Source organism: Zingiber officinale, chromosome 6A (genome assembly GCF_018446385.1).
Source record: "Zingiber officinale cultivar Zhangliang chromosome 6A, Zo_v1.1, whole genome shotgun sequence".
In the NCBI taxonomy this organism is placed as follows: Eukaryota; Viridiplantae; Streptophyta; class Magnoliopsida; order Zingiberales; family Zingiberaceae; genus Zingiber; species Zingiber officinale.
The window spans coordinates 31,781,029-31,794,301 of NC_055997.1; the positions used below are offsets into that span (position 1 = coordinate 31,781,029).

Below are 13,273 nucleotides of genomic sequence, written 5' to 3' on the forward strand. Positions count from 1 at the left end.
TAAGTCAACCCACAAACCAACAAACCTAAATCGAACTAACTCGAAACTTGAGGTCTTACACTTACACCTATTTGATTCACATGGAGTCAAGTCACTAAGCATAAACCAATACCGCTTTCTTTGATGACTATTCAAGACTTTCTTAGGTAATTTCTAAAAACCAAAGATAGGTTTCAGCTAGAGCATCTTACACGCACACTAGGAATACCTTGGCTGTGTATGAACAAACACTTAGAATGGTGTGAGATGCATAGGGTATTGTTTAGACTTCAGAATATTTATGTCTATGCATTAACATAAGTCTGGGCTATAAATACCAATTCAAATTAATCAAATTAAGTCATCCTTTTTAGTAAAAACTAATTGGATCACATACTTAACTTGACTAACCAAGTGAAGCTACTACTTTAAAGATTAAATTTTTTCCCCTCTATTTCTATAATTCTTTTTGATATATGTCAAAGAAGGAGTAATAGAAGTTAAAATTTTCTTAATTAAGTTTTTTTATCAAAATTATTTTTAAAGCTAAGTAATAGAAGTTAAGTGTTTCTTAACTAAGTTTTTATAATCTTTTTAAAGCTAACTTAACTAAGTTAAGTTTTTATAATAATCTTTTTATAGCTAACTTAACTAAGTTAAGTTTTTATAAGCTAAGTACTAAAAAAAAATTTTAAGCTAAGTTTTTATAATTTTTTTTAAAGTTAAGTACTTAACTTTTTACGTTAAGTTTTTATAAAAATCTTTTTAAAGCAATTCTTTTAAAGCTAAGTATTTAACTAAGCTAAGTTTTTATAAAAATATTTTTAGAGCTAAGTACTTAACTAAGTTTATATAAGAAATTATTTTCAAAAGTTCAGTACTTAACAAAGGTTCTTCAAATCTAAGTATGTAGCTAAGTTTTTTATTAAAGGAAAATGCTAAGAAAATGCTATATTTCAGGGGGAGTTTTTGAACTTTTTAAAAAATTCATAGTTCCATTTCAAAAACTTAGAAACTTAATTTTTTGAAAAAGTTTCTATACTTACTTAGCTTTACTTGTCATCTACCTGTTTTTACTTGTTTTAACTTAACTCTGAATTGTGTTGCCATAATTAAAAAAGGGAAGATTGTTGGTGCAGAAATCACCAAATGATTGAACCTAAGTTTTAATTATGGCAAATGATTCAAAATTAAATTGTCTTGTGATCTAACAAGTGTAACTGAGTGTGCAAGAAAGTCCTAATTGAGGCTATGTAGGTGGAAAGTCCTAGCTACAGTTAGATAACGATGTCCTGGTCTTGGGGACTGGGCGAAGTCTTGGCGGGTCAAGGACTTTGGGTGAAATTCTAGAGTCGAGGACTCTTGGTGAAAATCCTGGGGGTCGCAGACACCAGGTGGAAGACTAGACGACTTGTGGATCGGACGTTCAATATAAAGTCTTGAACACTGAGCACAAATCTAGACAATCTGGATGACTGGTTTGACAAAAGGTAATTTCTCCTTAGAGGAGTAGGTGAGAACGCATTCCTCGTTGAGGGAACAATATGCGCCGGTTTGACCTAGGTTTTTCAGGAAATCTAAAAATCAGAATCGGACAGTCCAGAGACTGTCAAGTAGCTTTATTATTCATATTTTATTTGTGCTAACATTATTTTGCAGGGTATGTTTGGTATTTTGGACTAACGTATCTTGCAGAGAGTGAAAAACACATTTCAAGCTCTGATGAAACAGTGTTCAAGGCGTCTCCGGGGTGGTTGGAGGTGCCTCGAGTGGCTTGGTTGAAGTCCCACGCGGAGAGGTGAGAAGGCGCCTTCCATGCGCTTGAAGGCGCCTTGGAGACCGGATGGAAGACACCTTCCATGAGCTTGAAGGCGCCTTTAAAGGGATAAACTTCTCAGAAAGCGGAAGTTATAAGGGCCTAAGCTACGGGGATAAGTTTCACAGCTGGAGGTGCCTTCCATGGGGTTGAAGGTGTGTTCAGCAGTCCATAAAAGGCTAGTTCGAGCAGATGCAAAAAAATAACTAATCTTCGTAATCTTTCTCCTGCGCACTGCTCCAAAGACAATCCGACATAGTCGTAATGCGACTCCGACAACCGGAAGGCCGGAATTTCTCATTCTTAGTTGTCCGTATAATTTTAATTATTATAGTTAAATTATTATACTTGTAATTCTCCGATTTAATAGTAAATTGCCCAAGTAAACACTCAATGAATGTGAACCTTGGAGTAGAAATCGTCACATGCTCCGAACTAAATAAAACCAACTTGTGTTGTTGTTTTCTTTACTTTCTCTTATTCCACTACGTTTTACTCGATTGTTTTTAAATAAAAATAAAAATTGTGAATGTTATTCATCATCTTCTCTACTACGTCTCGATCCTACAGAGAGGACATCTTAGATTGATTCCTCTCTTCGGAGTCAACAACTCTTCCTGGAAGTTGACACTTTTAAACGACCCCACACACCAAGTTCCTTGTATAGCCCATAGCAAACCTTCACAACGAAAGCCCATGATCTTAGGAGACCAACAAGCCCACAATTTCAAGCTTCACGAGGTTACAGCCTAAGTCTTGCGTAGAATATTTTGCTATGTAACATGTATATATAAAAAGATAATATATAATAATGAAAACAACTTAAAAAAATTATTAATATATATTTTTGGATTTAATTAAAGTTTAGAATGAAGAACTTAAAAATTTAGAAGGAGATTTAGTTTATAGAAATTCTTACTTTGTTGATTAAGCTAAAATGTAAATGATGTGATATTTTGGTCTTTTTAGTTTCTCTTGTAAGAGAAATTCTAAAAATGTGACATTTTTATATTATTCACATTTAGCAAGGATATGATATGCACCATATATATCAAGTTCATGATTTATATCAAGTCTATATTAGGATGATTCTTCCGATAATATTTTAATATTTCCGGACAAGTCAAAATAAGTAATAGAAAATATCATTAGACTCCTTGTAGCGTAAGAAACTCATAGGATCTAAAATGAGTTAGATCGAATTTGTCTAGGTAAATGAGTAAGTTTTGACCAAAACTTGATTATGGACCTAGACAGGTTTGATTAGATTCATTTAAGGTCATGTGGATCTCTGAAACTATAAAGAGTCTAACAATATCATTCATTGTTATCGAATGAATCATCTAAATCCTAAATAATGTGGGTTTGATAAAATTTTCATGTTAGATCCATGTTATGTATACATGTAAAAGAAAAGAAAAAAAAAGAGATTACACGTAAGGAGAGAAGAAAGATAAAAACAGAGATAAATTGACGTAGAAAAGAAAAAAGCAGGTTTATCACAATGGTAAAGGTACATCTTTTAGTAATACCAAATTAACGTGCATTGTTTTAGTCTATTCGAAAACCTAGGTGGCGTACAACAGAAGATATTTGAAAATTTTGAATAAAAATATTATAAACGCAGTCTCGTCCCCTGTCACAAATACTAAATCACGGTTAATTCGATCCTACCTGTATAGTCAGTGTCCCAATCTCTTACATTGGGATAGTAGAACCCACACTTAAGTAGTAGGTCCCACCACCTCATTATGAGAGGTTGGGACACCGCCTGTACAGACAGGGTGAAATTTGAAAAACAACTCAAGCAGAAATTTGAAAAACTGTAAGTACAATCACAGTACGTCCTCTTATGACTGTCCAAGCCCACAATATTTTAGCATGGAACATCTTCCTAACAACTTTACCAAGGCCTTCAAACTTATGCCTAGTTCAAGAGATCCCCCAAGCAACCGGAAGAAAATGAAACTCCCAATAACGGAGAGCAAGACGAAGAAGCATACCTGTATCACCTAGGAGAAGAGTTTTTCTCAGTATAATATATTTTCCAAGGAAATTGCTACAATAAACGGAGTAGTTATTATTTGCAGATAATAATTAAAAATAAACAAACTCAAAAATAATTAATAATAATTCTAAATCATGGGAAAGTTAGAATGGAGCCATGTGTCGGGAACACGGTCGACGTATGACATCATCTGCATCTGCTCCTCAGTTATGTTCCCGTTTTCGCCGGCATAAGGCATTTGCAACACTTGTTCGTCATTTATGCCATAATTCCCGTCTAGCCAAGAGTTGTGGGCATGGTGGGCGAAAGTAACCGGAAAGATATCTTCCCCACCAATAGCGTCAATGTTCTCCATTTGCCAGTTAGCGTTGTTGCCATGATCGACGTCGTAAGACAATGGAACCAGTTGTTGCGCATTGATGGAAGTCGGCATAATTAGTTCCTTGCCTAAAGCACAATTGCTGTCGAGCCACGTGCTCGCCTGCACCGACTCCATGGCTATATCCAACGGCTCGACTACAGGCGCGGTCGCCGATGATAGGGCCCGCCGTGCCGCCTCCTTGTAAATCCTCTCTCGCACCTCCTTCAACTTCGAGTCCGCCTGCACTTTGGTCCATGCATCTCCTACATGGTTGGTGTAAGGCATCGGCATAATTAACTCCTTGTCGAAAGCACAATTGCTGTCGAGCCATGTGCTCGCCTGCACCGACTCCCTGGCTATATCCAACGGCTCGACTACGGGCGCAGTCACCGAAGACAGGGCCTGCAGTGCCGCCTCCTTGTTGATCCACTCTCGCACCTCTTTCAACTTCGTGTCCGCCTGCACTTTGATCCATGCATCTCCTACATGGTTGGTGTAAGGCATCGGCATAATTAGTTCCTTGCCGAAAGCATAATTGCTATCGAGCCACGTGCTCGCCTGCACCGACTCCATAGCAATATCCAACGGCTCGACTAGCGCGGTCGCTGACGACAGGGCCTGCCATGCCGCCTCCTTGTTAATCCGCTCTCGCACCTCCTTCAACATCGAGTCCGCCGCCCGGGCGACGGCTGCGGCATCATCTATGCCGACGACCGGCAATCTGCCGCTGGCTAGCGCCTCGTTCACCAGCAGGCTCACGGAGAGCTCGCGGTTCTTGCGCTCCGCCCGTTGAAGTTGGTCCTCGAGCTTGGCGATGCGCTGGCGGAGGAAGCTCTCCTGGCTGAGCATCTTCTGCCGCTGTTCTACCAACGGGATATTCCGGAACTGCACTACGATGCGCCCGGCCTCTGGCGCAGAGGGCCATGCCTCGGGCTGCATCGCGAACTCCTCGGGGCTGTAGATGATCATGCAGGTGCTGACATCGCAGAGGGTAGCGAGCTCGCTAACCTTCTTCAGCAAGCCCTTCTTCCTCTTCATGAAGGTGGCGCGCCGCGTGGAGTCGTTTGCGATTCGTACCAACTTGACCTTCTTCATCGCCATCACCGATTTAATTGATCCAGAAATATGATAATTAAAGCAATAACTAAGCGATATATATATATATATAAGCAGGATAAGTTTGAAATAATTTGGTATATTTATAAATCAATCATGGCAAATCCCATTGAATCAGGAATTATATCTATAAATCATGATTTGCTTCCGTGAAAAGGAATTTATTACTGCTTCCTTGAAATATTTTCTTGGCATATTTATGTGATTTTCAATCTGAGAACGAAGAGAATAGCAAATCCTTATTCGATTTTCATGGCATGTTCAAAGCGATCGACTATTTCTCTCTTAAATTGATACGTAAGTCAAGGTATTATTTGATATCATGAATTTAGATATTATTCCTTGTTATAGTGATATAATATTTTCTCAAAAATCAAAAAGATGCCGTGATTATCATTTTATTTTTATTAAATACATTATATGATTAAAAAAAATTGACTAACATGCATGATTGATAGTAAGCCAAGATATTATTTGATATCTTGAATTTAAATATTATTTCTTATTATAGTAGGTATAATATTATCTTAAAAATTAAAAGGTGTCGTGATTATTATTTTATTTTTATTTATAGAAAAGTATAATAATCTTATTAAAATTTATAATTTTATTTTAATAAATAAATTTAATATATTTGATATCTTAAATAAATTATTTTATATATATATATATATATATATATATATACACACGAATCTGATATCCTACACGACACGACTAATATCATAGCTTTGTTTTTTTTTGTTTTTTAATTATTTTGAATAAAAATAATAATAAGATTTTATTTTTAAGATAGATATTCTCCAATTGGATTATAATTTGTAAAAAAATTTAAGATTTTATCTCTAGGGTTCATATTTCCCAATTGAATTATAGTATTTAATAAAAAGAAAAATTAAAAATAAAATAAATTTAAATATTTATGAAATATTGTAATATATTTAGGGATATATTCATGGATTAGAGATTTACATAAAAAAATATTGGTTTTTTTAAATTAAAAATTAAAAAATAATAGATATTATCTATTATTTATTATTATTATTTTAAATTTTAAATTAAAAAAATTAATTAAAATATTTTTTAAAGATTTTATTTTAGGATTGATGTTTTCTAATTGGGTTAAAATTTTCAAACTATTTTTTATAAAAAAATTATTTTTAGGATTTATGTTTCCTAATTGGATTATAATGTTTAGTAAAAAAGAAAAATTAAAAATGAAATAAATTTAAATATTTATGAAATATTATAATATATTTAGGAGATATATTTATGTATTAGAGATTTATATAAAAAATATTATTTTTTTTAATTTAAAATTTAAAAAATAAAATAAAATAAAATAAATCTTATATGCTGCGCGCATAGTATACAGCGCATAATATATATATATATATATATATATATATATATATATATATATATATATTACCGAAATAAACCGTCGATGTTCCATTTAGGTAAATAAATAATTAATGTCTGTGACACCCCAACAGCGCCGCCGTCGTTTTCGGTCTTCCTCCTCATTCCTCAAACGTCGGAAGAAACGCCGTTCCTTCTCCTCCGTATAAACCAATCCTCCTTTGGCTCCCTCCCCGCCCCGCCTCGCCTCGTGCGTCTTCTCCCTCTCAATGGATCGTGCCACCGCGCTCGCCGTCATCCTCCTCGCCGCCGCGGCTGCCGACGGCCCGAACCCCACCCGACCTTCGTCTTCCGCGAAACCCAGCGCCACCGACTCAGCGTTGGCTCCTCCTCGCCCGAAGTCTACTGCCCGTCGCCGTCGCCTCCTGCCTCCGCCGCCGCGGTGCCATCTACACCAGACTCCGCGGCCCCAAGCCCGGGCAGCTCCCCGCCACCCGAAGATGCGGCAATGAAACCCTAATCATTTGGCACGCCCGGTTTAGTTATTTATTTCGTTTCGATCGTGCGAACGCCAGCATTTTTTTTTCCCCCGAAATTGTAAATTAATATGCCGAAGAGAGGCCCACTTACACTGGCCCATTGCTAATTGAGCCCGTTAATTATTAATTAATTAATTAATACAAATCGATCAACACATTTTCTGAGAATTCAAAATTCAGTCAAAGCAATTAATATAGCCGCAACAGGAATCATCCAAGAGAGCAGAGCATGAATCGGAGGGCGAGATCGTTCATGCCGAAGCTGTAAGCCTGTAAATTATAAATCCATGGATCAACGATGACGCCCGTCGCTTTCTTGCAATCGTAGGCGACGGCCCGTATCATTCGCTTCAGGGAGAAGTTAGAAAAGAAAACGAAGAAAGTAATCGGAGAAGGAATTGTTTATTTCCGACGCCTTCACGCTTCGAAAACGTCGGACTCGCAGGCCAAGGTTTGGTGCAAATCATCGCCTCCGTCAGCAATTGGAAAGAAGGAAAACGAGGTGCGGATTGTCCAAAAAAAAATTAATAATAATATTCTTGCTTTTTATTGCCTACTATTTGCATGGTCTTCAAATGTGATAGGGTTTCGTGTGTGATCTTCTGCTTCTCATTCCGCCTCTTTGATAGAAGTAAAGGTCTGATCTTTGTGGTGAATTGTGCCTGTGCTCGGTTGAAGATGCGGCTACAGTTCGTGATTAGGGATTTAGTTCTGATCGGCAGTTTTTCCGACCAATTGTTACGATTTCTGATGATCAAATGCAAAATCAGCCCTTGCATGGTTCATTCAAATTTTGCGTCTTTTGTTCGAATGAATACATCTTTCTTTTGACGTGAGTAATATGAAGCACTCCATGGCCCTTGTCGATTTTTTTTTTTTGGACTAGCTTGATTTCACCTTTTAGTGCATTAAGTTCAGAACATCTTTGTCGATATTATGCTTCATTTGGACTGGTAGAGACGGAACTGCAACTGTGGCTTGTAATCTTTGGCTAATTATGCATAGAACATTGTCATTATGGTAAAGTATTGCTACAATTTCTTTCTTTATTTACTTTCAAGAATTACTCATGTTTCTTCCGAAATGTTTCTTATGCATCCAGTTTTCTTTCTTAATTTTTTTAGATCATCCTGTATCACGGACTGTTAATGGGAGAATGGAACAATTGCTTTTTCACTGTTTGTGTTTGTTATGCAAATGTAATCTATAGTTGATATTACCCACTAATTAGTAGTTCCAGCTTGCTTAATTTCACAAATGTCTGACAAACTTTTGCAAGTGTGGAGTAATCTCAAAACTATGTTGATAAATTCACAGAAATACTATAAGATAGATGATCCAAAGGATGACGGAGATGTCGAGTCTCAAGGAAGAGAGATGGACGAAGGAAATTTTGATGATGAAAGATATGGCCTATTTGTATGTCTCATATACTAATTTGTTGTTTTCGTGATACTCTGTTCTAATTTAGGCTATTTCAAAGTCAATATCATCATTATCTCATTATTCATCTCTTCCATAGCTGACATTTCAGCCGCTCAAGCAAGAAGAGGGAGAGATATCCAAGGGATATCATGGAATGGGATAAACATTACAAGGGAGTACCATCCAGTAACCAGATTGAAGCAATATAAGAATTATGAGAATGTACCAAACTCTGGAACAGATTCAGAAAAGGCAGAAATTCTTCAGAAATCCTTGACTATCTAATCGTTGTCATGTTATGGTTCTTACATATATGCCAATCTTGCATATAGGATTGCAACCCAACAGAGAAAGGAAGTAGTTATTATGATTTTTGGCAAAATACAATATCTGTAAAATCAACTGTTCTCCATTTCCAGGTGAGCAATAATTATGGTCATTTGGTTCTGAACAATCTGTTTGTGTTAGTTCTTGAACATGATTGCTATCTTATATTTGAAAATATACACATAATTATTGTTTTTCCCTTTACCTTTGTTTTTGTTAAAAAAAAATCCACCAATCCCACTGATGGGGTTGCTAAATACTTGGGGTTATTTGTAATGCCAATGCAGATTATTAACAACCGTGCCTAATATAAAATTCGAAATCAGAAAAGAAACATGGAATTTTGTTGAAACTATGTCCGAGTATGATAGTTTCTTATCTCTCAAATATTCTTTTTTCAGCTAAGAAATTTAGTTTGGGCTACATCCAAACATGATGTCTACTTAATGTCATGCTAGTCTGTGCTTCACTGGTCAGCACTAAATTGTAATAAGTTTGAAGTTATGAATCTATCAGGACATGTAGCGCCATGTTAGGTTCATCTCTGTTGATGATGAATTGTCTGCTAATTACTTGTAGCTATTCTTTATCATTTCTTTAAATTCTGTATAACTTGTTCATCTTTGCTTTTCTAGAAACACCAAGGAATTATATTAGAAGGATTTTCTCAGACTTAAGTTAGTACATTAGCAGTAAAGGACAAGTTGCTAATAGCAGGTGGGATTCAGGGGGAAATTATTTGTAAAGTAATTTGTCTTTATCATTCTTCAAATAATAAACATATTTATATTAAGATATTTGATGTTCTCCTAACTTGATATGAACTTTAGTATTTAGATCGAGAAGGAATAAGCTTTTGTTGTTGAGCAACGTACATAGGATGAAAATGCTATCACAAATGCCATTGAAATATATAATACTTTCAGGTAATTAGCCTTTTTAGCACTTCGTTTGATTTCTTTTTAATCTGACTTATAACTCAATTTACTTAGTGGTGCTGTTCACTTCATGACTTCCAATAACGACTCCAAGACTTTTGACATGGAGAAGTTTCAGCCTTGCAAGGAATTTCACTTTGAGTGGCCAGTGAATGTAAGTCATGCATTTGCTACTTATGTTACTTTTTGCAGTGATTGACTATTTGTGCATGTAGGTCTTATTTATTAGAATTATTTGTGGTGAGCTCATAATAAATCTGTAATATTATTTTAAGGTTTATGATATCTTGCATGCAACTCTACTTGCCTAGAGGAATTCAATGTATTTAGTGCGTGAGCATGGAGACACAAGCCACTAAGATTACAAATATTTAGTGCGTGAGCATGGAGAGTGAAAATTAAAAACAATATATATAAGAGAAGGCAATTACTTCAAGAATGCAATTTCTCCTGAGACTTACCCTTTGTTTTCTTGGATGGAAATAGAGGGAGGGATAAAAGGAACTAGAATTCATTCCCTAGTTTCAACCCTTTTGATATTGCCAAATTATGCAGAAGAAGCACTATTCACATTAAATATCCATTAAATATGGTCAAAGAAAATAAAAAATTATTCATTTTTATGTTTTTATTTTATTGAATCAATTTTAAAAACTCCAGTTTCCCTCACCTTTTTTCTCTCCAAGAAAACCATTAGAAATATTTCTCCAATTACTACCTTCCCATAATGAAACATAAACTTAAAGTACTTAATTGGATCATCTATAATCAATTGATGGCTTGGGCACTTCTTAGGTGGCCTGGCAACTATGACAAAACATATTTAGTTATTAGGTTAAAACCTATGACTCTGAAGTGAGTATATATTAGTGCTATGTGACCAAAATAACGTAAAATCATCTAAAGAGTGATCGACAACATTGAGCCTGTCTGTTTGTGTGTGTGTACACTATTCTTTGAAAAAAATAAGAAAATATTTGTATGAGATAACTCAATTTGCTAGAAAATTGTACAACATGCAATAAAATATCTTCTCAAATAGAATCCAAGTCATCTTGCCTGTATACAAAAGTCAGTGGCTGGCATAGGTAAAACAAGCTGCTTTGTATGTGTTGGAATCAAAAAGGCAGCAATTTATCCTCTAAAATGGCTCTTATGTAGGCGCAAGAATGTTCAGTATCAGCATTGAGCATGTCCCTATGATGCTTGAATACTGTATTCCTACTTTTCTTTTAGTTTTTTTCCTTGCATATAGGTTTCACTTTTTATTTACAGATACAATTACATAACTTTCTTATATCAAACTCTTTACATTTATCTAAAAAATTGGCATACACTTTCAAATTTACTTTCTCGAATATGTCAATAAAAAATTCACTAGATTTTGTCTTGCTTTATGTTTAAATTCTGAGCAAAAACATCTAGAGCGCACTCAAATCAAACACTCTCTTGATTATTTTCATCAAAAAATCAATTATGATAGATTGAAACACCATGGCCCCAAAAATTAATATCCAAACCTGCATCATGATTCATTATAAGGTTTCTGTATATTGTGTTTTAAAATTGGTTCATCATGTTGTCACAGCATACATCTCTGTCCTGATGGAAAACTTCTTGTGGTTTAGGGGGACTATCCGGAAGCTCAATTGCTTGACGCACATACAGGAAAGGTGTGTATGGAAATTCATTGGCTTTTCCGGAAATTACTGGGTTTAAGTTCTTGGATCATCACTGTCATTATTACCAATGCGAAATTTTTGAAGTAGAAAAAACTAATTTGTGAGACGAGTATTGTTATACCCTACATTGGTAAGTTCTAGCCAAGTAAACAAATTTGTGATACTCACATTCTTGCAATAGACTATCCATACCTTGCAAGGCCACTCGACTTCTCTTTTGCATCGGCATGTCATCCAGATGGGTACACAATTGCGACCGGAAACGAAGACAAGACCTGCCGTGTTTAGGATGTGAGGAATTTATCCAAGTCTCTAGCTGTTCTGAGAGGCAACCTTTGGTGCAATAAGATCTATCCGCTTCACATCAGACGGACAATTCATGGCGATGGCAAAGCCAGCAGATTTTGTTCACATCTTTGATGCGAGTAGCGGGTACATCCAGCAGCAAGAAGTGAACTTCGGAGAGATTTCAGGCATGTCATTCAGTCCGGATACAGAGTCTCTCTTCATAGGCATATGAGACAACTCCTACGATAGTCGCCTACAATACAATCGCAATCGGAACTACTCATACCTTGATCGTCTCCTTTGATGTGACAATTATTCAAAGGTTTGAGGCTCAAGAGTTGGTTTTTAGTGTTAATATGTTTTGTCAATAAACTTAGACACTTCGGTATGTTAAATGTACAGAAACAGATATCAAATGAAAGCGAATGAAATTTGAGAGAAATTATTCTCTATAATTTAACATTTTTTTCTTGTATTTTAGCTTTATATATTGTATTGTCAGCTCGCGTATTTAAACATTATGATACATCTACTGGTTGATCCATCAAACTCTTGTTCTATAGGATTTGACACAAGAATTTTTTGGTATGAGAAGTATTTTTCAATTTTTTTGATATGAATTAATGGGTCAAATCATCCTTCTTAAATAAGACTAGTTAATCGATTTAGTATGATTATTTATTTATTTATTTTGTTTATTTTTTTAAAATAAACACTGTGCGTATTAAATAGAGAGATTTTAGGATGGTTGGTGGTTTCAAATTATAATTGTTAATCTTAAAATAATTAAATTTTAATTACACACCATTTTATTAATTATGTGAGCAAAATATGCTTTAAATAATAAATAGCACAAATAAATGATTCAAGAATAGTCTGACAAATCATTGTTTGACATATTATTAAAAAAAAATATTTGAAAATTTACTAAATAGAGGGATTCTGGGGGGATATAGAATTATTAATTAAGTTTTTATACTACAAATATAGTTATAAAATAAAGGAAAACATAGCAAATTGTATAAAAACATGTTTTTTAAATTAGCTTTAATTAGTTAGACGAGACACATTCTTTTTTTTAAAAAAAAAAATACTTCTATATTTTTATTAATTCTTTTTACTATTTATCTTCTTCCTTTAAACTAAACCACCTCTCTAATCCAATTGCTTCAACTATCTTGATCTCGATGGAACAGCTAGCGAAGAACTCCCTCGTCGGAGGAGCGAGGAGGAGGCGGCGGCGACTGCCACTATGACGTGTCCGGTGTGCAAGAGGACGTTCTTGTTAGGTCCGAAAAGTAGCTAGAGGGGGGTGAATAGCTCTTCGCGTGCTCGTTGCTCGGCGTTGCTTGTTTCTTCAAGGATGCGCAGCGGAAATACAAAGAAACAAATACAAACACGCTAACACTTGGATTTTACTTGGTATCCACCT

At 35.3% G+C, this 13,273-nt stretch overlaps 1 pseudogene; it reads left to right on the forward strand.

The window, feature by feature from the left end:
• The first annotated feature begins 6,911 nt into the window (after positions 1–6,911).
• On the forward strand, positions 6,912–12,445 carry LOC121994733 (annotated as a pseudogene).
• The last annotated feature ends 828 nt before the right edge of the window (positions 12,446–13,273 follow it).